This window comes from Amblyomma mixtum, chromosome 1 (assembly GCF_055824585.1).
Source record: "Amblyomma mixtum isolate Tamu chromosome 1, ASM5582458v1, whole genome shotgun sequence".
Classification (NCBI taxonomy): Eukaryota; Metazoa; Arthropoda; class Arachnida; order Ixodida; family Ixodidae; genus Amblyomma; species Amblyomma mixtum.
The window spans coordinates 302,480,203-302,504,382 of NC_143012.1; the positions used below are offsets into that span (position 1 = coordinate 302,480,203).

Consider the following 24,180-nt stretch of genomic DNA (forward strand, 5'->3'; position numbering starts at 1 on the left):
ATTGCGTTCTTAATAAACCATCCAATGCAGCTATCGCGGGGCGTCGTCGCCAAAGTGTCCCACGTCCGATTTAATGAACGGGGCCTTAAAAAAAGCGTTGCTCAAAAACAAATTACCGCCACAGAAGAGGACCGACCTCCACCCCGGCCGCCCAAGATGCGCAGCAACCGCCGCTGCAACTTTACCCGCGCACCCCCGAGCCGCTCTAGTCGGCTCGACCGGAAATGTGGGCTGTGTACTTTTTTGCTTCACTCTCGCCCCGCTTGGGGCGCCACCTGCAACACTTTCGCTGACGCCGCCGTGGCGAGCGGTTGTCGGACGGAGTACGTCGGTTTGTGTTTGTCGGTGGTGCTTTGCGGTCGGTGTAGCGCGTTGTCATCCGAGTTCCGGGCATTCCGGGCCAACAAACCGCTCGAAGCTGCTGGTGGAGAGCTTGCGAGTCGGCGTCGGGCGTCGACGGATCGTGACGCGTCGCCTAGCGTGCCTCTTCAAGTGAAGGGAGCGGCTGCAAACGTCGAGTGTTGTGTTTGAAGCTTGGCTTCTTCCTCCTCAGAATTGGCCCTGGCTTTTTAGAAGCGGGCGGTGGTTGTGACGACGGTGTTGATTCAGCTTCATGCGGATACACATCTCGCCAACATCGCCATCAACGTCACACGGTAAGCGTGTAGTTCGACGCGATCTCTTCGTGGCGCATTCGCATACTACACATGCCGGGCTCACCTGTTGCATCACTTTAAAAGGCAACCACCTCAGCCGGCTTCGCGCGCGCGATTTGCATGTTGTAGGCGCACGTGGCCGTAGGCGCGGTTCCAAAACATGTCTCGCCCCCTCGCATAGTAAAGGATAAAAAGCGCGGGACGCTCTTCCAGCGGCTGCGTGGGCGGAGTAGTTCTTGGCAGGTGGAGATAATGCCTCCATGGTTCGTGTGTTTGCTCAGGTCGCCTTCGCGTGCGCAGCCTGTTTCAGCTTCGATACCAGCTGCTTGAAAAAATGGAATTTGTGTCGCCACAGTTTCCCGCGCCGAGATGACATTCATGGAAAGGCAGGTTAGCTGAGGTCAACGATGCATGGTTGCAACCCGGGCGTGTGCTAAAAACAGATCGGTAGCAAGAAAACGAGGAGGCGTACGTTGACAGAATTTTCGGTCAAGCTCGCGCAACTCTTCACTAAAACGTCCGCCTTTCGCTGGTGTTGTTCGGTGGGTGCTGATCGGACACTTACACAAACGTCCGCCTTTCGCTTGTGTTGTTCGGTGAGTTTGATCGGACATTTTGGTGGTATTAACATATCTTGCGCGACGTGAATGTTACCACTCTGATGTTCCTAGCGAGTTGTGCTGTAAGTCGGCATCATCTAGAAGTGGTATTTTTTCATCAGAGTTCCGCTATTTAGAAATCATTGTGCTCCCTGATGCTTGCAAGTTCCCAGTGAAATGCGCTGAGTACAAAGCGAGACTAACAAGCGTACTCGTAGCTAACTCTTCATAACATTTACATTCCAAGTATGTCATCTACACGCTGTAATGTGAATCTGTACGACGAAAACTTTTCACTCGCGAAACGCAACCGAACTTTTTTCTCAGGATTGTAAGTAGCGATTCTTGATAGTTCCGTCTGGAGCGAAGTGCAATCGATTCTGCGATTATTGTAGCGGCCGCGCGCGGTCTTTCCCATCGCTTGCGAATTGCCATGCCGGATGTCAGCGAGGAGCGAGACATCGCGATGCGTGCGTGGCTCTCGTGCGACCTTTGTTCAAGGCAAAATGTCGCGTGCTGGCATTCGGGCTATTACAAGCGCGTGAGCATTACACGGCCGGAGGCGATTTCTAGCAGTGCCGCAGCATCCGGTCTCTGACTGGATTTTTTGCGGTAGCCGGTGTTTCTTTGGTGGCGACTTCCCGAGACCGTTAGCGCGCGCAATTACTACCGTTGATAGCGGCGCGCGCGTTGCCGGCGGATTAGAAATTTGCCTATGTCCTTTATTTCTTGCGTAGCCGCCATACGCACGCCCTTTACCTTGCTTTGGTTCGTTTATTTGTTTCCTTTTCTCTTTCCTTACTGGCAGTTCTAAAATTAGATTCTGTGCCAGGCCCCACATCGCGATGTAATAACACCGTGAAAATTACCTGCGTTGCCCGTTCTAGGGAGCCGGGCTCATTGCTGAAAGCCTGCGCTCGTAATCTCGAAGGTAATTACCATTTTGCCGTAAATGTCCTCGAGACAGACGGCACCGGCGAGCGTTCATTCAATTAGATCGATCGTTTCCCATTTACTTTGGCTGTGGTAAGCGGCGCATTCATATGCGTATGGCGTCATGAATGGCACGGCTCACCTTCTCAGACAAAGCCTTCAAACAACAAACGTCTACATGTTATCTTCGCGCGGCACTAGATGAATTCGTTATCTCCCTTGTTGCGCCGCGATTGTTTATTTTGCGAGATCTGTTTGCATAATCCCGCTCATTTGTTCCAATCTACGACTCGTCTCTGTTTCTTCCAACTAGTCTTTACAGCAAGTGTTCGCATTGCATTTGAGTTATTTCGTACCCATGCATTTGCGAGGTCATGATTTAGAAACTCTGTAAAAGCATCGCAAATGGGGGCGGTCGCAACTGGACGTTGCATAGAAGACACCACGTTAGAAAGGATGCTTTTGTGGTTCTTGTTTATGTCGTCCTTATTTGCTCTGCTGTTAAAATTATTGTATCACACGCTGTGCTTGATCCTGCACGCTGTTTACGCTTCATCAGCCGAAGCGCGCTTGCGTTAGCGCGCCGTTATGCCGACTGTGCAGTCAATATTTTCAGCCCCGGTCCATTCGTTCGACACGTTTCGGTCGTCAACATTTCGCTTCAGCTGGATGACAAGCGCGGCTTATTAGCATAGAGCAGCTCGCGAGAGTCTATAACCTTGTTTGAGGCACTTTAGCGCCGGTCGCCACGCGGCATCGCCAACTGCTTGAACTCGTCTTGGTGGGGGTCACGGACACGTCGTCGCTTCGGTAAAAAGCGACGACTAGGCTCGCTCCTTCGAGCGAGATCGGAGAGCCGCGAAGCCCTCGAGACGACGCTGCCATCGAACAGGGCGATGGCTTCTCGGTACGAGCCTGTCAAGAGGAAATTCAGCAGGCATTTTTTCGCTGTGCCGTTTCTTTTTTAATTTGTTTTCCTCCCGTTTTTTTTTTTTACGACGGGACTTAATTTTTGCAGCTCTTCGGCTGCGGTTGGTACGATGGTGGCATAGAAGGAGACGAGGGGTAGGGGGTCTCTGCGAGTTCTTCGCCAAGCTGGAGAGGTTCTGCTCGCTGTTCCCTCTACCTACCTCTGTACGCGTTTCGTCACGAAACCGCGCGCGCGCAGCTGCGATCCAACTGGTGCCTGTCATTGGCGCGGCTGCTCGCTCGCTGTCTTTTCTTCTTTTCGCTTCTTTTTGTTCTTTATTGCTCCGGCGCTGATAACAACGTGTCGCTTTCCCCGTACCCGCCGCTGCAGCTCGAAACGAGCGAATTGTGGCTTCTTCCTCGCAGTTTTGCAACCGCCGCGTCTTGCTTTACAGCTCTCTGCTGGGCGGCTTGCTGTTGGGATGATTCTCGTAATCTTTTTTTTTTTTTTGGGGGGGGGGAAGAAAGAAGAGATAAGAAAAGCAAGAACAACGGTTCGTGCCACTTCGCTGAGACCCTGCCGCGGCAGTCTTTTACGAATCTGCTACGTATACATCGCGCCTTCGCCGCGCTACCTCGATACGTATGCCATTGATGATGTTGTTCCGACCGCGGTGTTATGTCGAGCGTGGTCCGACAAGTCGGCGGAGTATTAGCATGCTCCCGAGCACGCCATTCAGCGCGGCGAACGGCCTACCCTTGTCGGAGGCCGGTTGCGCGCGCGGGGGATCGTTTGTGAACGAGCGGCGGTGATCGTACGACGGCATTGAAACGCGCCTTGAATGCGCGCGTAGTAGAGGAGGACGCGTTGCGAAAAAAAAAAAAAAAAAAAGCGGAGAGAATAAGAGCGCGTAGTGGCGTGATGGAACATAACCTTGTGGCCGGAACGGTTTGCGTGTCTACCTGTGCAGCTTGCTCTGCGAGGGCCGTAATAACTCATTTCAAGGACGAACCGACATTAAAAATGAAAATGCGCTTTATTTGTTTGTTTGCCTACGGTATGTCAGCGCCTCGGCGGCTCTTGCGCTTCCAGCGGATGGGTGGTAGGTTTTAACGAATGTTAGTTCGACTTCTCGCAAGCTGCAATAGTGTCATGGATCAGAACAGAGAGTGTTAGTCGTGTTTGAAGTTGAGTTTGGCTCGGCTTGTGTTAGCCTACTCCTTAAATTTCAATAAACGGCTACATGGGGTGGTGAAACTCTCCTCGAATAAAGCTTAGTTCTATCCCGGGGCCACGCCATTGTTCATGGCGAAAGTGACCGTCATGGATGCAAGATTTGTCGTTTGCGGCGCCTGAGAGGCACATCTCTCTCTATGCGTTTTTAAAAGGTTCTTGGTGGCACGCACGGCCGGAAATTTTGACGTCTATTCGTCTCTGGTTTTTGCGTAGCTCGCGGGGCAAGTTCAACGCCATGCAATCTGTTCGACTCGAGGAAACATTGGTACTAGACATGGACCTGTCTTGTTAATATGCCTCTCTCATCCTTTAGTAAAGGGGCAGCCACTTTTTTTTTCCCACAGTGTGTTCCGGGAATAATAATTTTCCTTCTGTTCCTCCTCTTCGCTCGGAACGCCAAAGTTTCCTCGTCTCTCTATCTCGTTTCTTTTTCCTTTTTGGCATTATTCACTGCTAGCCTAAGTAATAGGAATTAATAGCCTAATTAATAGGAAAGCCGTTGTGTCCCTTTGTTCTTCTTATTGCACCTCAGGCAAGATAGGAAATCCGCGGCCCCAGCCAAGCGGAGCCTGTGAAGAAATTTCCGGAAACCGTACTTGCGTGAAATTTTGTTATGGTTGTCTAATCTGCTACCAGCTCAGCTACCAACTCGGCTGCCTCGACGGCTGTCTAATCTTCTGCTTTCAGGGGTATTTATGTGCGGTATAACCTAACATTGAATGTGTTAACTAGCGCCCACCGTTGTCCATAGCAGCGCACGTAGTACGTCCTGTATTACTTATTCCATTGCGGAGTGACGAAAAGATGCAGTTTAGAATGGAATTGGGAGTAAAATATTTTCAGCATCTCATCCCTATTGTGGCATGTTGTCTGTCTTGCACACTTGTTTTATTTCTTTTAATAGTCCCCGCATAAACATTACTGCAAAACGTGTGGAACGCACGAAGGGTATTCTGCTCCGCGCCTCTCTGTAGCTGTGCTGATCGCAGCGCGTTGTGTCCAATGGGAAGTTTTGGAATGTAATGAGCGTACGTACTAAATGGGAAAGCACGACATTTTAGGTAGACTCTTTGGCCACTGAAAGATGGGCTGATGTTTGTGTTTGTCTGGCCGGGACAATTTCGCCGCATTGTCGTCGTCATTTGGTGGTGTATTTTTTCTCCGTTTCCATCACAGCGAACGGTTCTAAGGTGGGCATGTCCTTGGTCACTCCACCAAAATATTTAATCTGAGCGAAGTTGGGAGCGTCCCCTCTGAGAAGGGGGTGTCATTTGCTACCATGCTTGGAACTTTTTTTCTCTATTTTCTTTAAGCAGTCCGTCAAAATTAACGATATTACCTGAAATTTCGCCATTTTTTTTTAAATACAATTTTTAATCCTGATCTTGTAACCTTTCGTAACCACCCTGCTTTTGAAACACCAATCTTCCAATAGCGTTTTTCTCACTTCTACCGGAGATTCAGTCACATGGCCCTTGAGCCTCAGAGAGAGTGTCTGTGCCAGCGTCGACACCTGGACGGATGCTTCCACATTCTAGTACGTTCAACTGTTTCTGCAGATCTACGGCGCCGTAAAGAAGGGATAAAGTCACATTTCGTTTTGTAGCTTCCCGTTCTAAGGCACCGTGATCTAGCTTCAAAGAGCAGGGCTCTGCCTCTTGAATTATCCTAGATCTATTGGTCCCTTCCTGATTTGCGTTTTCCCATTTCGGTATAGCCCTGCAGCCTGCTTCTTTTCCATTGAGTTAACGCAGTTCTTGCCTTTTGCGCTTTCTGCACGTTGTTTAAAGCTGTTCATTTCTCCGTCCTTGTTTCCTGCATACTTACTGGCTAGTTTCCCCTAGCCCTTTTCCGCCACTGGGAGTCCGATGAGCGCCGCGTCTCTCCATTGTAGAAGTGGTATGAAAGACGAAACTGGCGACGGTGGTCTCCAGCCACCGCTCGAGCGGGTCTCCAGCTGACCAGGCTGATGGCAGCCGCAGCAGCTGACCGGATGTTCTTCGCCGGTGCCTGCGTGTCTCGGTTTGTTCGTGGCCGGCTCGCCTGCTTGTTTGCGTCTGCGGTGGCCAAGCGGGGCTGGCTGGCTGCTCGGGAAGAGGCGCGGGGAGGGTGATAGTCCGGTTGTCGGCGGGGAACGATATGGACCGTGCTCTTCTTCTGCTGCGGTTGGAAGAAGACGGTGCTGCCGCGGGCCCTCTCGCTTCGGCTCTGTTGTTGTTGTTGATCTGGGTGTTTCATTCCTGGTCCCTGATCGGACGGAACTTCGCACCCGTCCCCGGCTGGCGGTCGCCGTCAGGGCCGAACTCGTTTGTCCCGTTTTCGGGATTAAAGAGAAGGGGGCACCATGTGGCGCTGTCGGTCTCTGGCTGTTTTGCGGCGTGTGGCGCGCACCTCCGGTGATTCATTCACATTTCTTTTCTTATATTCATTTCTGACCGGTGCAGCGCCGAGTCAGCGCGCTCACCGCCTGACTTGTGGAGAGGAAGTGGAGGTTAGAACAGTGTTCGGCTTTTGTCCCCCGCTCTTTTTTTTTTTTTCTGCTTCCGCTTGGTCGTCGGACCGCGAAACGTAGAGGCACACTGCGCTGCACTGTGCTACCGTTGTAACAGTTACTTCTTCGTTTCTATTTGGTTCTCGTGGATAAATTCTCTAAATTTTCCAGGTGTTAAGAGGCCGTGTTGTTTGGCTTGGTTCGTAATCATAAAAAGACACATAAGCGCTACAAATGCAACCGCAAACCCTTGTCTGTACTTTTAAATCGTGGTCTTCTTCGTAGCGCCTTTCTCTAAATGTGTCAGTAAGCGTCAAAACCGTTTCTTTTAATGTGTTTATTAGTATAGTCCTTTTTTGATGAATAACATGATGTGGTGTGTTGGGTTTTATGACATGGGCAGCTAAGGCCATCATGCGCCAATGATGTGTGTGCTTGTGTGTGTTTGAGAGAGTGAATGAGAGAGAGAGAGTGTTGGCTTCCAGCGCTTCTTGCGGGTCGTGGCACCTTTCGAACGCACTCCCAACCCTCTGATGGGGGCACCCACCGGTAAAAATACTTCTCCCACGTACGAGCCTCCTACCTCTCGAAGCCCCCACCCAGCACAGATTCGCCGCGGCACACATTCGGAAAGGAGAAAAACAGTGCAAGCATATGAAAGGAAAGTTGTTCACTGGAAGAACTGCGCAAGTTTTACGCCACCTTTATTGCTTACTTTTTTGTTATATTAGTTATCGCACCGTTCATTTCGATGGTAGCGAAAGGCCGTCGGGTCTCGTGTTGGTGGCGTCGCGACAGCTGCGGAAAGCAAGCCGGACGATGAGGCGACACGTGACGTCACCCTTCATGTCGCTGTCATTGCAGCTGCCGTCGCCTGTGACGAAGCTGCCGTGGTTCTGCCTGGCTGCTCGCTTCTCGCGCCGGCGTCACCGATTGGCGGACCACGCAACGAAAGAAGGCCCAGCGGAAGCGAGCGCCACGCGTCGCTGCCTCTGCCTCGAATGGACTTCTGTTTTAAACACTCGAAAACAACAAAGACGTGCAGCATCAGCAAAAAAAAAAAAATGAATGGAGAGACAGAAAGGCGTGATGCATTCAGCGTAGACAGTCGTGCGTGAAACGGGTTATCAGCGCCAGCAGATGTCCAGATCTGCGTTCCGCTAAATACGTATATGTCCTTCTCCGTCGCATACCGGATGCACTACGCGGGTATGTGTTTGTCGTTTCGATATATCGCACACGTCTCACTCAGAGTTTTTTGAGAAACACCGCGCGTGCCAGTACGATGAGGCAAATTCTCAAGTCGGGCGCTGCGCTTACGCTTGTTTACGGAAGTGGGTACCGCGTGTCGCTTGTTTGCAGCGGCGAAATGGCTTCATTCGAACTGTTGTCGCGTTGTCGTGCACTTTAGTTCTGCACACTGCAGTCTCTTTTCGGAGCTGTCTCCTTTACTTTATTCGCCTTATTGCTTCGGACGTTCGACGTGAAGAGGTGTTGTCCACACTGTGTGCTTTGAACTCCGCTCTGACCCTTCTTGTCCTGGCTGGGTCGCTCCTGGAGCAAATCTGAATCGCTGCCCTTTCTCCCGTCCTCTTCGCTTCCCTCATCCCCTTTCCCCTGCCCCTTCTGACTGTCGTCAGCGCAGCTGCAAGTCTAGCTGTAAATAAATTTGATTTGATTAGCTGGTCTTGGTCAACCAAACCGAAACTGAGCGCTTGATTTGCGCTTTTGAATAAGCCGATTCTCTAGACTGTGCTTCAACGGGTGTAACGCGTTATTCCAATTACTTTAGAAAGGTGCTTTGCATGCAGTAAGTGCAGCCGCAAAGCAATTGCTTCTACGAAGCATTCGCCGCCGCTGTGTGCTGCTTACATTATAACGAGGATTCGTACAAACGAGGCGTTTACCCTTAAGCAGAGTGGCACCTTTAGGCGATTTGATATTCAGAACCCATTATATATATATATATATATATATATATATATATATATATATATATATATATATATATATATATATATACCACAGAAACCAAGGGACACAGGGGATATTTATTTATTTATTATGGCCTCGGTGAACGACTGCGGCGTTTTAAAAAAGGTTCTGAGCAGCCCCGCAAGTCTTGGCTTCCGTCGCATACGGGGTACACTATGTGGGTACGTTTGTTCGTGCCCGACATGCATGCAGAAAGGAGCATGTAGACACATCAAAAAATGCCCAAATTGAATTTATAATGATTGGCTGTACAGTGAAATAGTCTGAAATAAACAAAGAGAGATTGAACTCAGCATAGAGTTGGTAAAGGAAAGGATGGGGCGAGGGGAGGGGGGGGGGGTCCAGCTAATGACGTTGACCGATTCTCCGCCTTTATAATTTTTTGGCCGATCTCCTTGGACTTGCTAGCGTGAAATCGCAGGGAGTGACTGTTGAATAGGGAATAATTACCGCGGCGTGTTGAAAATCTGTTGATGCCATTGGATGGATGGAGGAGGGTCTCCTTTGGGAGCCATCTTCCACTTTGTTCTTGAGTTGTATCCAACTCTAGAGGCATGCATGAATTTAGGTGCTCGTGGCACCAACAAAAGCAGCCCAAGGAACAGCTGCGTTCCACGCAACCAAATTTAAATCCCCCCTCTTTAAATGACCTGCCGCGGTGGCTCAGTGGTTGAGGCGCTCGTCTACAGAGCCGGAGTACCCGGGTTCGAACCTGACCGCGACGGCCGCGTTTCGATGGAGGCGTAACGCAAGAGGCGTCCGTGTGCTGTGCGATGTCAGTGCACGTTAAAGATCCCCAGGTGGTCTAAATTATTCCGGAGACCTCCACTCCGGTCTGACTGGCAGTTGTTCAGACGGGAGCCCTTGAGCCCCGGCGGCCTCTGCAGCCCACTTGCATGCCGCCACTTGGACGGCTGGATCTGAGCTGTGCATCAGTGCCTCCCACTGCTTCATATTTTCAATTTTGCTATGTCGTTTGGGAAGATTTGAGCAACCCCACATCATATGCGTGAGGTTGGCTGGCTAAGGGCAGAATTTACATGTACCCGTGTACTTGTCTGGGTAAATATGAGTTCTGACTGAGATGGGCAGTGGCCAATCACCGCAGCGCTGCCTCATAGGAGTTGTTTTGCTGGTTATTATGCATAATGCGGTCGGCCATTCCGTGAGAGCTGAGAAATTAGTGCTGGAGGCTGGACAGAGGACATCTGTCTTCCTTTAAACTAAAAAGAAAGGAAACGTAGGAATGTTCCTACCGGAAACCAAGAGAACGCTCCGCACTTATCCAATCATCCGCCAGCGCCGCTCGGGGGTGTTCTTGGAGCCAAAATCTGCTTGTGCGGCGCCTGGAAGTGATGAGGTGCGTTCCTGCCTCAACTCGTTCAAACCACTGCGACGTCAGCGGTTCTGCACAGCGTACCCGTACGCGCATACGCACGCAGGCGGGCTTAGAGGCTTAAGAGTACACACAGGCGCAACAGCGAGTAGAAAGGGGTGAGGGAGAAGACAGGGAGGGGATGTTGCCGACTCAGTCCGATCGGCGCCAAGGGCACGCCGGAGGCGCGCGACGTCGTCAGCGTAGGAGCTGCGCTCGCTTGAACAGTTGGATGCAGCACCGCGGAACCCGAGTGAGCAAATTGTCGCGCTTTCCCCCCACGCTCGTCGAAGCCAACCATCGCCCGTGCAGGTTGGCGATGGTTGCTCTTTCGGTGCATAGTAGTAGACGCGACTTCAACTGCGCGATGGAGTCTTTTTGAGTCCCGTAGAGAGAAAGAGACGTGCACGGCTTGGCGGTAGGTCATGCAGTGCGCCGGAACGGTTCAGCTGCTCTCCCGACACGCTGTCTGGAATTATCCGCGCGCACTCGTGCTTCGTTTACTGCACATTACTAACTGGTGCTGAGGTGTGCGGAGTCGTCGCGTCGGCGTGACCCTGAACGCACTGCGTCTGCTGAATGGAGCAGGTGCAGAGGCGAGGGAACCGCGGAACGCTTTTGTTTCCTTTTGCTTTCCCCTTGCAATCCGTCTTTTGATTGAAGGCAGCTTGCGCCATGCATGGAGAAGACAGCGCGTTTGGCGGTCCTCAAACGAATTGTCACGTTATCAGGGCGGTCCGGCTGTCCCCGTTTTCACTGGATTGAAGGTTTGACTCTTGCGCGAGACGTCCGTAACGCATATTTCTATCTCTTAAAGGAACAATGAAAATAATGCATGGTAGACTACCGCTAAGTTTCTGTTACCCTGTCCAATTTGCTCTGTACGAACGATCACTGATTCCTTTCCCGTTTTCGTAACTTCCAATTCAAAATAGAGCGCGCTTTCAGCGATTAGGACGAACACGTGAGCTACGCATTGCACGAAATCGACATAGTCTACGCAAGTTTAACTGTCCTGGTAGTGCTGACGGAGCGGCGCATATGTTCACCGTTATACGTACCGGCTGCTTTCCTCTGCTCTTCTCTTGCAAGGTGGTCTGTGCGTGTGCTATAATTTGCAGACTGGTGTCATGATATACAGTCGAACCTTGTTATATCGAAATAATGGATATAACGAAGGAATGAGATTCCCCTTGGAAGCTCGGTGAACACGGCCGGCTATAACGAAGCTACGGCTGCAACGAAGTAATCGCCGAGCCCTTTAAACTTCGTTATAACGGGGTTCAACTGCACATTAAACGTGCGACATCATTAGCACACAAGCGATGCGAAATTTAATGGGAAAGAGACGTAAGATGCGCTAAACGAGAGATCACACGGTGCGATTGCGAATCATCGTATTCATATGTTTAGGTCTTTCAAATAATGCGTGAGCACTCCGTTACCACTGTCTACCGCCACAGTCAATGTCTCTACAAGGCGCGAGATGGGCATGCGCATGGCAGTGAGAGCGCTCCTAGCGCCTTGCGGAGGTGGCAACAGTAGCGGTATAGAACGGTAATCGTACGCATGAACGAGCAGCGAACTCGCATGGTATGCCGGGCGTCTATGGTTTATTCATCAGGGAGAAGACGCGTCTGTCAGCGTCTAACTTGCGTCACCGCAGTACCTGCGAAGGAGCTGGCATGCGTTAGTGATATTGCCTAATCTTAAGCCATTCCGTGGGGCTTTCTCCTTGAGGTGAGCATATCCGTTGCGACACGGCAGTCCGGCCGTCACACGTCATCGTCGCGCTTCACTACATCCTTGTCTCGCCGTTACGCTGCTTGCGTCGTTGATAAGGGTTATTATGCGTCGCGATCTTCTCGAGCACCTACGCGGGGACGGATTGGAGAATCGCGTGCTGGCACAGAGGAGCAAGGGAACGGAGCCAACTGAGCAGCGGTTCCTTCTACTGCGAAAGCACTACCATAGTACATTGAACGACTGTGGCACTACTTTACTGGGTCAAATCCAGCCAAGATGTTCGTGGTGTCCCGTCCCTGACGAGCAATGATTCGTCCCTGACGAACAATGATTCGACTGTGGTGCTTAGAAATCGACCGAGGCAGTCAGTATGTCATAAGCTGAGTGCAATTCCGCCGCAAGACGCGTGAAAGAGCTCCGGTTTTAGGCAGCGTGCACTCCTGACGATTCATTTGTTTTTTTTTTTTTGTTTGCGTGTCCGCGCGTGTGTGAGGAATGGTGCCAGTTCTTGGACGCACAGTAAAATGCGAATAGAAAACATCATTTTGATTTATATTTCAGCAAGTGCAATCTATAAATTGGAAGCGTCCTGTAGGCCGTTTTCTTTTTCTTTAACTACAAGCACCGTTTTTCCTCTTTGCTACCGTTGCCTTGGGGACACCCACATCGTTGTCCAACATTTGAGTTCCAAGAATTGGGATTCAAATGACCGCGGCGGAGCTAACAAAGATGCGCTTGGCTTAAAAAAGGCGAATAAAAGTCAAACAAAGCCTGTCCAACGGGTTGTGAGCAGTGCCGTTGCTACGGGACCAAATATCACCGCACAATCGCCGCTTGGCGACGGCGTAACGAAACGGTCTGTATACAAGCCCTCGTTTTCCACTGCAAGGCTCTCGTCTGGCGGAGCTCTGTGTGTGCGCGGAGTCGGCAGTGTGTTCACAGGGCGTGGTGTGTCGCCTACGCTGGCAGTTTCTCGCTGCTGACTCGCCGGTGAAGATACAGGAACCCACGACGACGCCTAGCACCGCCGTCGGCGGAAATGGAACGCGAAAGGGGCTCGTGTTACGAAGGGTGTTTACTATCTAGCGTCTTGCGCTGCCTGTACAAACTGTGCCGAGTCTTTTCTGTGTGGCCTCTCGTTTTCTCAGTGTCAGTGTAATCAAGCACGGACGTGGAAAACCCGAAAGCGCGCGGCGTGATTTCCACGGCTGAGTGCAAGTATTCGGGAGTTTTACAACGGGGGGGCGGGGGGGGGGGGGGGGGGGGGGGCTCCACCGATTATCTGGATGGAGGAATAGCGGAGCGCCAGTGCGCATGGGCCCCGCTATTCCCGCATTCCCCAAACTGATGTGCTCACCCGTTTTAAAGCTCTTTATTAGACACCTTTAGCATACCGTGTAACCGGTAGCCTGCGCGCAGCCAATGCGCATGCGCTAATCGCCTTGACGGAGCCAGATGGCGCCAGGTACCCGGCTGCTACGCGCACGCCTGCAGCACTGGGACCAATCAGCGCGTACACACCGGCGGTGGGCGGGCTCCCGGTACTCCGGTAGCGGTAATGGTAACACGGTACACGGTATGCTAAACGTGTATGATCGCGATCTACACCAGGGTGGTGGCGTCCGTTTCCAGCAAATCACGTGAGGGATGTCGTACGCGGTTTTCCCAACTGCCGGGCACTATAGCGGGTCACCTGAAGTAGTGAATGGTGGGTTTATAGTTCTTGCATTCCAGGCCGGTTTACTCGGTTGATGGCGGTGCGCTTGTTCCGGAAGCTCGTTCTTTTGCGTCTCCAGTACCTTGGAAGAAGGTCGAAAAACAGTTTGAACGCTTACCTGAGTGACGTAAGCCGAAGAAGCGAAGCGAATCGATGTACATCGGGGAAAGAGTCATACGGGGAAAAAAAATGAGTTGCTAGTGTCAAAGGTAAGCCCAGGGAGGCGTTATAAACCTCAATTTCCCGTATCACAAGTCTACTGCAGGTTTTTTGCGGGACTTAAAGCTGCACAGATGTAAAGGGACTGAACGCCTTCTGTACAAAAAAAAAAACAAAAAAACGACAGTCCTTGGGACTGCTAGCATGCTTCATTTCCGCATACCACCGCTGGACGTGTATCGCAGTGTTGCATTGGTAAGACACCCTATACGATTGACGTGCAGGCCTGGCAGGAAGCCAGAATTACCTGCCTCCCGATTTGAACGATGTTTTGACGGCGGCTGGCAGCGTTGCATATATTTTCTTGCTGCGCAAGGCGTTGCATTTGGGTCACTCCGTGTGAACGGGAGTATACCTACCTACACACACACACACACACACACACACACACACACACACACACACACACACACACACACACACACACACACACACACACACACACACACACGCACACACACACACACACACACTCAGTGGTTATGGTGCTCGGCTGCTGACCCAAAAGACGCGGGTTCGATCCCGGCCGCGGCGGCTAGAATTTCTTTGGAGGAGAAATTCTAGAGGCCCGTGTACTGTGCGATGTCAGTGCACGCTAAAGAACCCCAGGTGGTCGAAATTTCCGGAGCCCTCCACTACGGCGTCTCTCATAGCCTTAGTCGCTTTGGGACGTTAAACCCCATAAACTAAACCAAACGCACACACACACACACACACACACACACACACACACACACACACACACACACACACACACACACACACACACACACACACACGCACGCACGCACGCACGCACGCACGCACACACACACAGGAATAGCCGTGGCGTGCAAACGCATTGAAAGTCGAGGATGATGGCTCTCTCAGTTCTTTCTGCCAACTTCTGCAGAATAGTTCCTATCCGCATATCATCATCATCAGCCTGACTACGCCCACTGCAGAGCAAAGGCCTCTCCCATGCCCCTCCAGTTAACCCTGTCTTTGCCGGTTGCGGCCACCCTATCCCTGAAAACTTCTTGATCTCATCCACCCACCTAACTTTCTGCCGCCCCGTCCTACGCTTGCCTTCTCTTGGAACCCGCTCCGTTACCCTGAAGGACCTCCGGTTATCTTGCCTTCGCATGACATGCATAATAGGATTTTTTTTTTTGGAAAGGGGGGGGGGGGGGAGCGGGGGGGCTTGTAATGTGACAAAACGAAATGAAATGAAATTGCGCATGAACCAGAAATAACAGTGACGTTGAACAAAGGTGTGTGTCACTCTTGGGACTTCAGTGTTGTTTCGAAGCCTACCCGTCGTAACGGCCAGAAGGTGGAAGTGCAGCAGCCGGCCGTGAAGCCCCAATGGCAGGGTGGACTGGCGACGTGATTCGGTCCCGATTCGGCCCCCTTGTTTTATGGTGGCCGCGGCAAGCGAGTGCGATATCGTGGCTTGGCCGGTCGTCCGTGCGGCCGGTGTTGCTGCTGGGGCCCCGTTGGTGTGTGCTCGTGTGTGGCTCTCTTTTGGGGGCCCGCCCTGGGGGCGACGAGGAGACCCGCGCGCTGTTTTTTAGAAGCTTTGCCTCCTCCCCATCGATCAGCCTTCTTTCTATAAAGGCGCCGAAAGGTGAAGCCGACGCTCGTCGCGTTGCTTTTCTGTTTGCGTTCTCTGAGTTGTCGTCTCGTCGCTGCCTGCCTGTTGAGCCGCCGCGTGGGTCTTGCTCTCGGTACACCGCGGTCTCTACGACAACCTTGACGCCGCCGTTCAGTTGTACCGTATTAACGCCTATTTAAGCATACCGTCCGTTAGCTGCTTTTCTGATGGGCGCATATCCCCTACACTCTAAACAGAACGGATTAGAAAGAAAGTAAGCTGTCTTTTAGCGCGCCTCCTTTTATAAAAGGAGTGCGCTAGAAGACAGATTACTCCCTTTTTTACTCCTATATAGGCGTATTCGTGTTAGGAATATCTTTATAATGGGAATGGAAATTCTTGTTTAGAATGGGATTCTTGGAACCTGGTGCATAGCTTACATTCGTAGACATGTACTCTTTTCCATCTTTCGTCTTTTATTTCTTTTTTTTTTTGGGGGGGGGGGGAGGGGGTTAAGAAAGGGGAAGAGAAGAATACGAACGAAAGTGTGCGGGGTGGTGAGGGGGGCGGTAGGCGTATAGCTTAGTAAAACAGCTGAAATTGGTGACAGCTGGTCTACTCTAATGAACGGATATCTGCGCTTTGTCTTGTTTGCCTTCGTCTTCGTCTCGATTTCCGTTCAGAGCTGTTTATTTCTTTCTCACCGTGAACGCACAGGGTTGATTGAACTTGCGTTAATACGGTATACGGGGCACCGAACGCCGATAGAAAGTGTATAGCGGGTTTTGGAAGGTTGTTCTTGCCCATTTCTTTTTCACTCCCTCTACTTTTATTGCCGCAGAAGCGTTTTACGACGGCTGGTGAAGATCCTCGATTTACTACGGACTCGCCAGGGGCCTCTTAACAGTCTCGGGTGGAAGGGAAATAAAGTGCGTGAGTGGAGCTTAAAGGGAACGCCGCCGCTTGACCGAGTAGTGGGGTGGCTTCTCCGGGGCACATGGGTCGAGATAGTGGGGCGCACGTACTGACGGAGATCTTCCCTGCCGACATCGAACTGCAGGGTGATCTGCGGCTTTGGCTTCCTTGCTGTGGCAGATGCGGCATTAGCGCCTTTGCACTTTCGTCGCCCTTCCCCAGCAGCCGTTTCTTCGCGGTATATAGGCTCACGCATTTTGCAGTGCCCGCTGCTCTTATGTCCGTTCCCCGACAGTTCCTTACGGTTTCCTCGGCGAAGTAGGACCGAAGTTTAGAAAAAATAATGGCAGTGGCTTAGCTCAGCTAGGGCAGGGTATACAAAGCGAAAGCAGTTTCGTCTACTAACATTTCGGTAGCGACACGCCGTCGCTGTCGTTCGGCAGCTTCGCGAGGCGTTCCTCTCGTTCTTCGTGTGCCTCAGCCGCCCGCTAGCCTTTCTCGCCTCGTTTTCAGACTGTCGGCCGGTCTTGTACCGTGCGACGACTTCTGGATCGGGAGACTCAATTTCACGCAGCCTGCACTGCTGCCGTGACGAGAACGACCGCTTTCCTTCCGCCATGGTGCGCGTCTGAGGAGCGAGCGCATCGCATCCGGCTTATATCCCAGTTGCGCGGCGCGACTCTGCGCATGCGCAGTGTGGCGCAGCGGCTGCGGCGCCATGGCTGCCATGGTACTGGCTGCCTTGGTAACGGCGCACGCGCAGTAGTGGCCTTTGGCAGGCACCGCGAAATGCACTTCTGCTAGCCTAGTGTAGCTTTCGCTACAAAAGGTATGCCGATGCATTGTTCTGTTCTGCAAACTTTTTTTATAATGACTAGCTGCGTGTGGCACGTTGGGCTTCGTGCGCGCTCGCCGAAAACCTTGTAGTGTCTTGTAATGACTCCACTGCCCTACGCTACACTTCGGCTATTGAGGAGGACGTGTGATATAAATTAATTGATCCTTTAACGCGCAGTGTCCTGAACTCACGATATACCGGTAGGTGCTGCGTTGGATTCCCAGTGCCGCCAGATAGCCGCCGATGATGTACAGTCTTTGTCAAAAGTAATCAGGCTGCATGGTTTGCTTCTAGCTTGTATAGTGGAACCCTTGTGGCTCTCCTAAAGATTAAAAGATGTTTGAAGGTAAGAAGACCCCCAGTCCTTACCTTTAACGGCCATTTCTGATTCAAGGAAGCTGCAAGGGCTCCATGCATGAGCTATAGAAGCAAACCATGCAGCCTGGTTACTTTTGACAAAGACTGTACGTATACAATAGGTACAAAATTTTCCTTGGCCTGGTTCTCGGCTTATTTAGGGTGAATGCTTGGGAAATGGGTGTTTGACCCCACCTTTGGGAAACGAAAACGCCACGTGCCATGGTGTTCTTTGGACCTAGATCCCGTTGCGCCATAGAAATGCATCAGCATCATCATCACTTCTCGACACACCGATTTCTCATATATTAGCGGCGCTGACAGTTTGTTGGACTGTTTTTATTTGCCGAAACAGCAGGTCGCAATTAGATTGTTGTTGTTTAAAAATTTTATTCGCTGAAGTGTTATAAGAAAAGCCTGGCTTTCAAGTTCGCAAAGTTGCTCGGCTGCCAATTGCCGTTCCGGCGTGCACCGGATAAGGAGAGGAGGAATCGGAGGAAGGTAGTCGGTGCCGCTTGTGCATACCTCGCTCATTTTCCGATCCCTCCTCGGTGGATCAGCGCGGTTCTGCCGGAGGGGGTACTGCGCCTCCTCTCAGTCATTATTATGTCGCTGATGCCACGCGCGTGTTTCTTGCTTGGAGTTTTTGTTATTTCGTCATCTTCATTCGGGCACTTCCCGAAATGCCGCTATTGCGTGTCTGGAGATTTCGTACCCCGTCACAATTTCCGATGGGGCTACGCGACGGCGCGCGCTGATGGGGTGGCTCGAGTGCTTCCTAGTCAACGCTGATCCGTGACTGCTGAAATTTGCGCCCTGGATCGGGTAAAGGTGGGAGGGGGGTAAAAGGCGCTGCTGCTTTTTTAGGGGTTCCGGGTGGTTGGGGGGGGGGATGAGCGAGTTAATCTCTATTAGCCGGAGCTCGTGCGGGATAAAAACTTATCCTTCTTCGCTGCGCGCCATAGGAGGAAAGTGATGCGGAAGAACCCATTAGAGGGGATGAAAACTAGGCGCTTGCTTAATGCTGTTTACCCGGCGGAGCTGAGCCGAAAATTATAAATGGGCAGTCGTGCTGCCTTTTCTCTCTCTCTCTCTCTTTCTATTTCTATCCCTCTCTCTCTCTCCTCATTTCGTTGAGATGCAGGGCTGCTGGTGGATGGAAGAGGATGGACAGTTGCTTTGCGTGCGGCATTCTGGCCCCGCTTCCTCTCCGCATCGCGTTTATCCCAGCTCTGCTCTCACCCATTCCCTCCTCCGGCCCTCTCCATCTGCCGCGCGTTGCCACGTCGCACATAATTGCGGCTGTGTGCACAAGGGCCCGATGAAAAGGGGGTTGTCGGGGCGAAACCGGATACATTTCATTACATAGATTACAGGTGTGCCCGCCTCGGGAAGTCTCAAAATGTTCGGTTCGCTTTCGCGGAGCCGCTTGTGGAGTTCAGTGTAGCTGCTAGCGTGGTGCTAGCTGTGCGCTCTGCTTGATGCACTTAGTATAAACTGCGGTGGCAAAGCACAATCGCTCGTCCTTACTCCGGAGTGTACACTCTGAACACGCATAGTACGCCTATATGGGAATAAAAAGGGACTAAGCTGTACTCTAGCGCACACCCTGCTAGAGGACAGCTTACTCCCGTTTTACACCTTTCCGTTTAGAATGTAGACGACGCGGTGCTTTCACTTTCGCCACGCTGCGAAGCAACTGACGATTTATCGACCCCCACTATGGTACATAAAAAATTGGGGAGGGGAGACACTTAAGCTCTGACATAAGGGCATGGCGCGGCAGCGTCAATAGTTAGGTGCTACTTTCGGTCTTTATGATTAGCTATTTCGGTTACACGCACTGATTAGCATACATCAGTAGGCGCATCAGACCACGTGATGTACTACAAGAGAGACAGGTTCGCCCATTAACCGAGCCCAACAAAAGTGACTCAATGACCCACTCAAAGTCACTCAATGGCCCAGGAGTAATGTGCCTGATTCACAACCCAAGGGTCGTGGGTTCGATTCCGAAACTGATTAGCTTAGTTTTATTTTAAGCGCAATTACTTACTTTCCGTCCCTTTAATGTCACAGCAGCATCTCAACCATACTACGACCTCACTGTCGCAATTTAGCTCGAGTTTTAATTTCATTCCACGGCGCAAGCTGTGACGTCACAACCATCTCGACAATTCTCAATTAGTGCGACAACGCGCACGACTTTTTCTCCGAACGCTGTAGCGCTAAGAAACGTTTAGCATACCATGCACCGTGTTACCGTTACCGAAGTACCGGGAGTCCGCCCACCTCCAGTGCGCACGGGCTGATTGGTCCCGATGCGGGACCAATAAGTAGAATGGATGGATGGATGGAAAATAGAAGCGCCCCTTTGAAATGGGATGGTAAAACCGCTCTGCTTTGTTCATATCAATTATAAGTTTTCTCTGCACGAACAGTTTTCACTAAACATCATTTCGGTGTCGCCGTGTTGTGCTCGGCTCCAACCCCTGTTCATTTCCTTTCGGCAAAGCGAACAGTCTACTCTCTCTCTCTCTCTCTCTCTCTGTCTAATCCGTTATTTCACCCCGTCGCGCGACAGAACGGAACGTCCAACCGAAGCGACGGAGGTGACGCTGCTGGCTTCATCCCCTTGCCGTCCACTCCTTCTTCGTGAGGCACTTTGCCAGCCTGTTTTTTCTCGCTTGCGTTATCGCGTTTTTTTTTTTTTTTTGCCGCCTTCAACTCTAAGCAACGGTAACAGTCGTAATTTCAGCGGCACCATCGTCCCTCGGCCGCATCTGTCAGCGCACTTTTTACTCGCTTCAGCTTTATCACGTCGCAAGTAAAAAAAAAGAGCGCACGTTTTACACCACGAGCAAGTTCGTCACATGCGCTTCGCGCCCCCTACGCTCCCCGAGCGTACAAGGGAAAAACACGATAGAAACACGTGCGGCGTGTAAGGCGCTCGATCCCGAGTAGCAATTTCGTTCTCGCGCAGTTCCGGGAGCGTTCGATTTAGCCGCCGCCTTGTTGCACAAAGTGTGGCATACAAGGCGTATTTTCCAAGGGCAGGGCAGGTCGACACGCGGGCCTTTTCCTATACCTCGCGCGCTTGTATGCGCGGGGCCGCAACGCGCGTAATGCGCCCGTTGCGCGCACACGTGCGCGCAGCGGGTCTCCATCGGCGGCGAAAGCTGTTCCAGATGCGAAGGCTGCGCATGCGTCGTGTATGTGTGTGCATACCCGCGCTCGCGCGCACACATTTCGGGAGCCGGCGAGCCTGCGCCGCTGGATGCTTACACACTCCGCTGCGTTAATTCGATGCAGCGTGTAAGAAGGTAGACCAGCCTCAAGGAATCGCAGGGGGGATTCACAACGTTCTTGCTTGCATTTTGACTCGGTCTCGCGATTGGAGCCCGTCATGGTCCTGCCCTACGGTAGGCTTATCGCGACCGACCAGCGAATGGTCACCGGATAGTCATAAACCGCTCTAACCGAAAAATTCTGATGGAACCATTACAACAGACTTTCTAACGAGCTGTTCTACCACACTGTCCTAACCGACTAGTTTGGTTTGCGTTATGGGGTTCAACGTCCCAAAGGGACTAAGGCTATGAAAGACGCCGTAGTGGAGGGCTCCGGAAATTTCAACCACCTGGGGTTCTTTAACGTGCACTGACATCGCACAGTACACGGGCCTCTAGAATTTCTCCTCCAAAGAAATTCAACCGCCGCGGCCGGGTTCGAACCCGCGTCGTTCGGGTCAGCAGCCGAGCACCATAACCACTGAGCCACCGCGGCGGCCTTAACCGACTAGTATAAGCTAACCTTTCTAACTACTTTTGTGCTAAGAGTATTGTCACGAAAGGGCAAGCAGTTTTACACAGCCGATCACGCTGCTTGGCTCTCTGGGGTCCAGCCGTAGCCTCTGCAGCGCTGCACGCTTTCTGGGGAGACCGAGTACATAAGCCGGACTGGGCCTATCTCGGTCGCCGTCTCGCGCCAGACAGCTCGTCGTTGTTAGCAAATGCTAAGCGGTGGCCCCGCTGTCCCGTTGGTCATGCGTGCCTGCTCCGGACTGGGCTCGGCGCGTATACCTGTACGCCGCCGCGTTGGCGTAAGCCGCGCTGAATGCGCATAGACTAAAGCCCGAGTGCTTGTCCCGTTTGGTCGCGGTCGGGACAGGCTTGTATAGTACGTGCGACTGTTTCTCACCCAGACAGCGGGGTTTTCCTTTCTCCAGTAACTTTTCTTTGTTCGTTCTTTGTTGGCCTTGCTATTTCCCTTTCTTGTGCGCCGATTCCGCCGTTCCGCTTCCACGTAAAGTGTATCTATCTGCCGGAGGCGTGCCTGTAGAAGCCGTTTGTTTCGGTCGAAGGAGACGGAGTGGCTCGGAGTGCCGGTCGCTCGGAAATGGCCGAGCGAGATAGTATTTGCGCCCGGTGTGCGCCAAGCGTGGAGGAAACGCCAGCAAGTGGTGTAAGTGAAAAAGTGGCGGTGGGTGTGGGAGCGGAGACATGCGCATACTTGGCGCAGCGAAGAAGAAAAGTAATTGGGGAGACTACGAGACGGCGAACAAGAGGAGCGATGGTGTCCCCGGCTTGACCTCTGGGCCCGTCCATCGTCCCTCCGTATGCATCGGGGGCGAGCCTCTTTGTTTGTGTTTGATGTAGTAACTTTATCTGCTTGCTTACTGGGCGGCTTAGCATACAGCGCCTGTCCTTGGAAGCGCTCACATTTCAGATCCCATCGTAGGTGGTGTTTTTCAGATTTCTTCCGCTCTTTTGTGTGTGTATATATATATATATATATATATACAATAGGGCATGCAGGCGGTTTAACTTGAATTTCATTGTTTTGTCAGTAGAAGTTTTCGTACAGTGAATTTCTCAAAGGGCGATGTCCCGAGGTGTAGATCTAAAGCCTCACAGAATAGAGGAGAGGCGCAGGTTACTTGTGACGTTTGTTAGGGAGTCGGTGTTTAGTTTTAAATTTGACTTGTTCAGCCTCACAAAGCACCGGCTTTTGCGAAGTCCGCAGTAAATTCTGAGAAATTTCGTCTATTAGGAGGCTAGAAACTGAGTCGACCAGAGAGACAGTTTCACGAGCGAGGTCTTATTCTTATGATGTGACCTTTCATCCGGAGTGCGGGAGACTGGGGGAAGAATAGCTGGGATGCCACGCGCAATGGGCAATAGTTCGTGTGCAGTGAAGCTAAACTTTCGCTTGTTCGGGGCCTTACGTCAGATTACGTAAAAATCAGGCACACATGAGTTGAAGAGAGAGTGGCAGAGTACACTTTGATGCATCAGAAAGAAAGAATGCAATGCCGTTATTGACGTGTTACTCCGAAAAGTGACGCCCGTGATTACGTGATGTATGGGACGTGAAGACTGTGTGCTTCTCGTATTTAGGAGGCGTTGGCTGCATCCGGCTTTTACTTTGGGCTAACGGCAGAGTGCGAGTTTTCTCTTGTATGCCTATACTGCTAATCAAAACACAACGCTCGGCTGCATTTTAGTTTATCCAGAGGGCAATTGCCTTCTTTCTGACGGGCATTCCAGCTCTTTCAAACCGTTTTATGCGTGTACGGCCTGCGAATACCGACTTAATTGCGTGGTTTTGCTGCGTAGCTCCCCGAGCCCAGTGACGTCACGTGGCCTTACTTCCGGCGGCTTCCTGCTAGGGAAACAGCGGCGCCCAACGTAACGAGGAAGCGATCGCTCGCCGCGCAGCTCATTCCTTCACCGGGCGCATTGTGAGAGGCGCCCGGTATTATATACAGGGTGTGAGCGGGGCCATCAAGATTTCGCGCGTGCTTCGCATTGTTTTGCGGCGGGCGCATAACCACTCCGTGGGTCCCGCGCGGTGTAATAGCGAGCCACCCCCTTCCTTTTCCTCTCATACCGCGGCGCTCTTCGTTTGCATAAGCGGGAACCAGTTTCACTCCTCTGTGGGCTGTGTGTGTTCTGGCCGCCGCGCGCGTTATCTCTCTCGCGGCAGCATTGATCACTCGCTGTCTCTGCTGCAGCGCGCGGGCCTTTCTTTCCCGACGTCGGAAGCGATCAAGAAGGAACCCGAGGGCCGCCGCTGCTGCGCAGTGTTCGTTTATTTGTCTCTCTCTCTCTTCTTCTTCGTTTCACACCGGGTGCCGTGCCCGCACGCGCTCCCCCACCGGCTCCTCTTATCGGGTGACGGATGCTCGGCTCGGATCGTGGTCGACGGCCGGGGCGCCCTATCAGGCACCGGCGCACCCTCCGGGGGTGTTTCAGTTTTTGGAACTCATTCGCGAATCAATCCATTTGGTCCGAAACGCTTTTGTTATCGTCCCCCCCCCCCTCGCGCTCGCTTCATCGGCGATGCCGGCCTCGTAGCAGCGACGAACAAATTCACCTCGCGCACCACCGCTCCGTTTCGCACGCGATGCCGCGCACTGATCCTCCTCCTCCGCCGGCTGCCCCGTGGGTCCGCGTACACGTCCCGCCCGTATATAGAGGAGCGCGACGAGGAAGGATGCTGGGGACGCCTTTTCACACGGAGAATGCGTGCGATCTCTCACGCCATTGTATATGTATGCGGGGCTCGCGGCGTCTAATTCTGTTCAGCCCTTGTCGGAACTGCGCAGGCTGAGT

General features: G+C 52.1%; 1 protein-coding gene across 2 annotated transcripts in view; it reads left to right on the forward strand.

Moving 5' to 3' along the window:
• Window positions 1-300: 300 nt before the first annotated feature.
• Window positions 301-24,180, forward strand: part of cv-c (RhoGTPase activating protein) — a 436,691-nt gene continuing 412,811 nt past the window's right edge. For both annotated transcript variants that reach the window (XM_089566644.1, XM_089566648.1), the window contains exon 1: window positions 301-656. The gene's annotated coding sequence lies outside the window, so the exon portion shown is untranslated. The remainder of the gene's footprint in view (window positions 657-24,180) is intronic.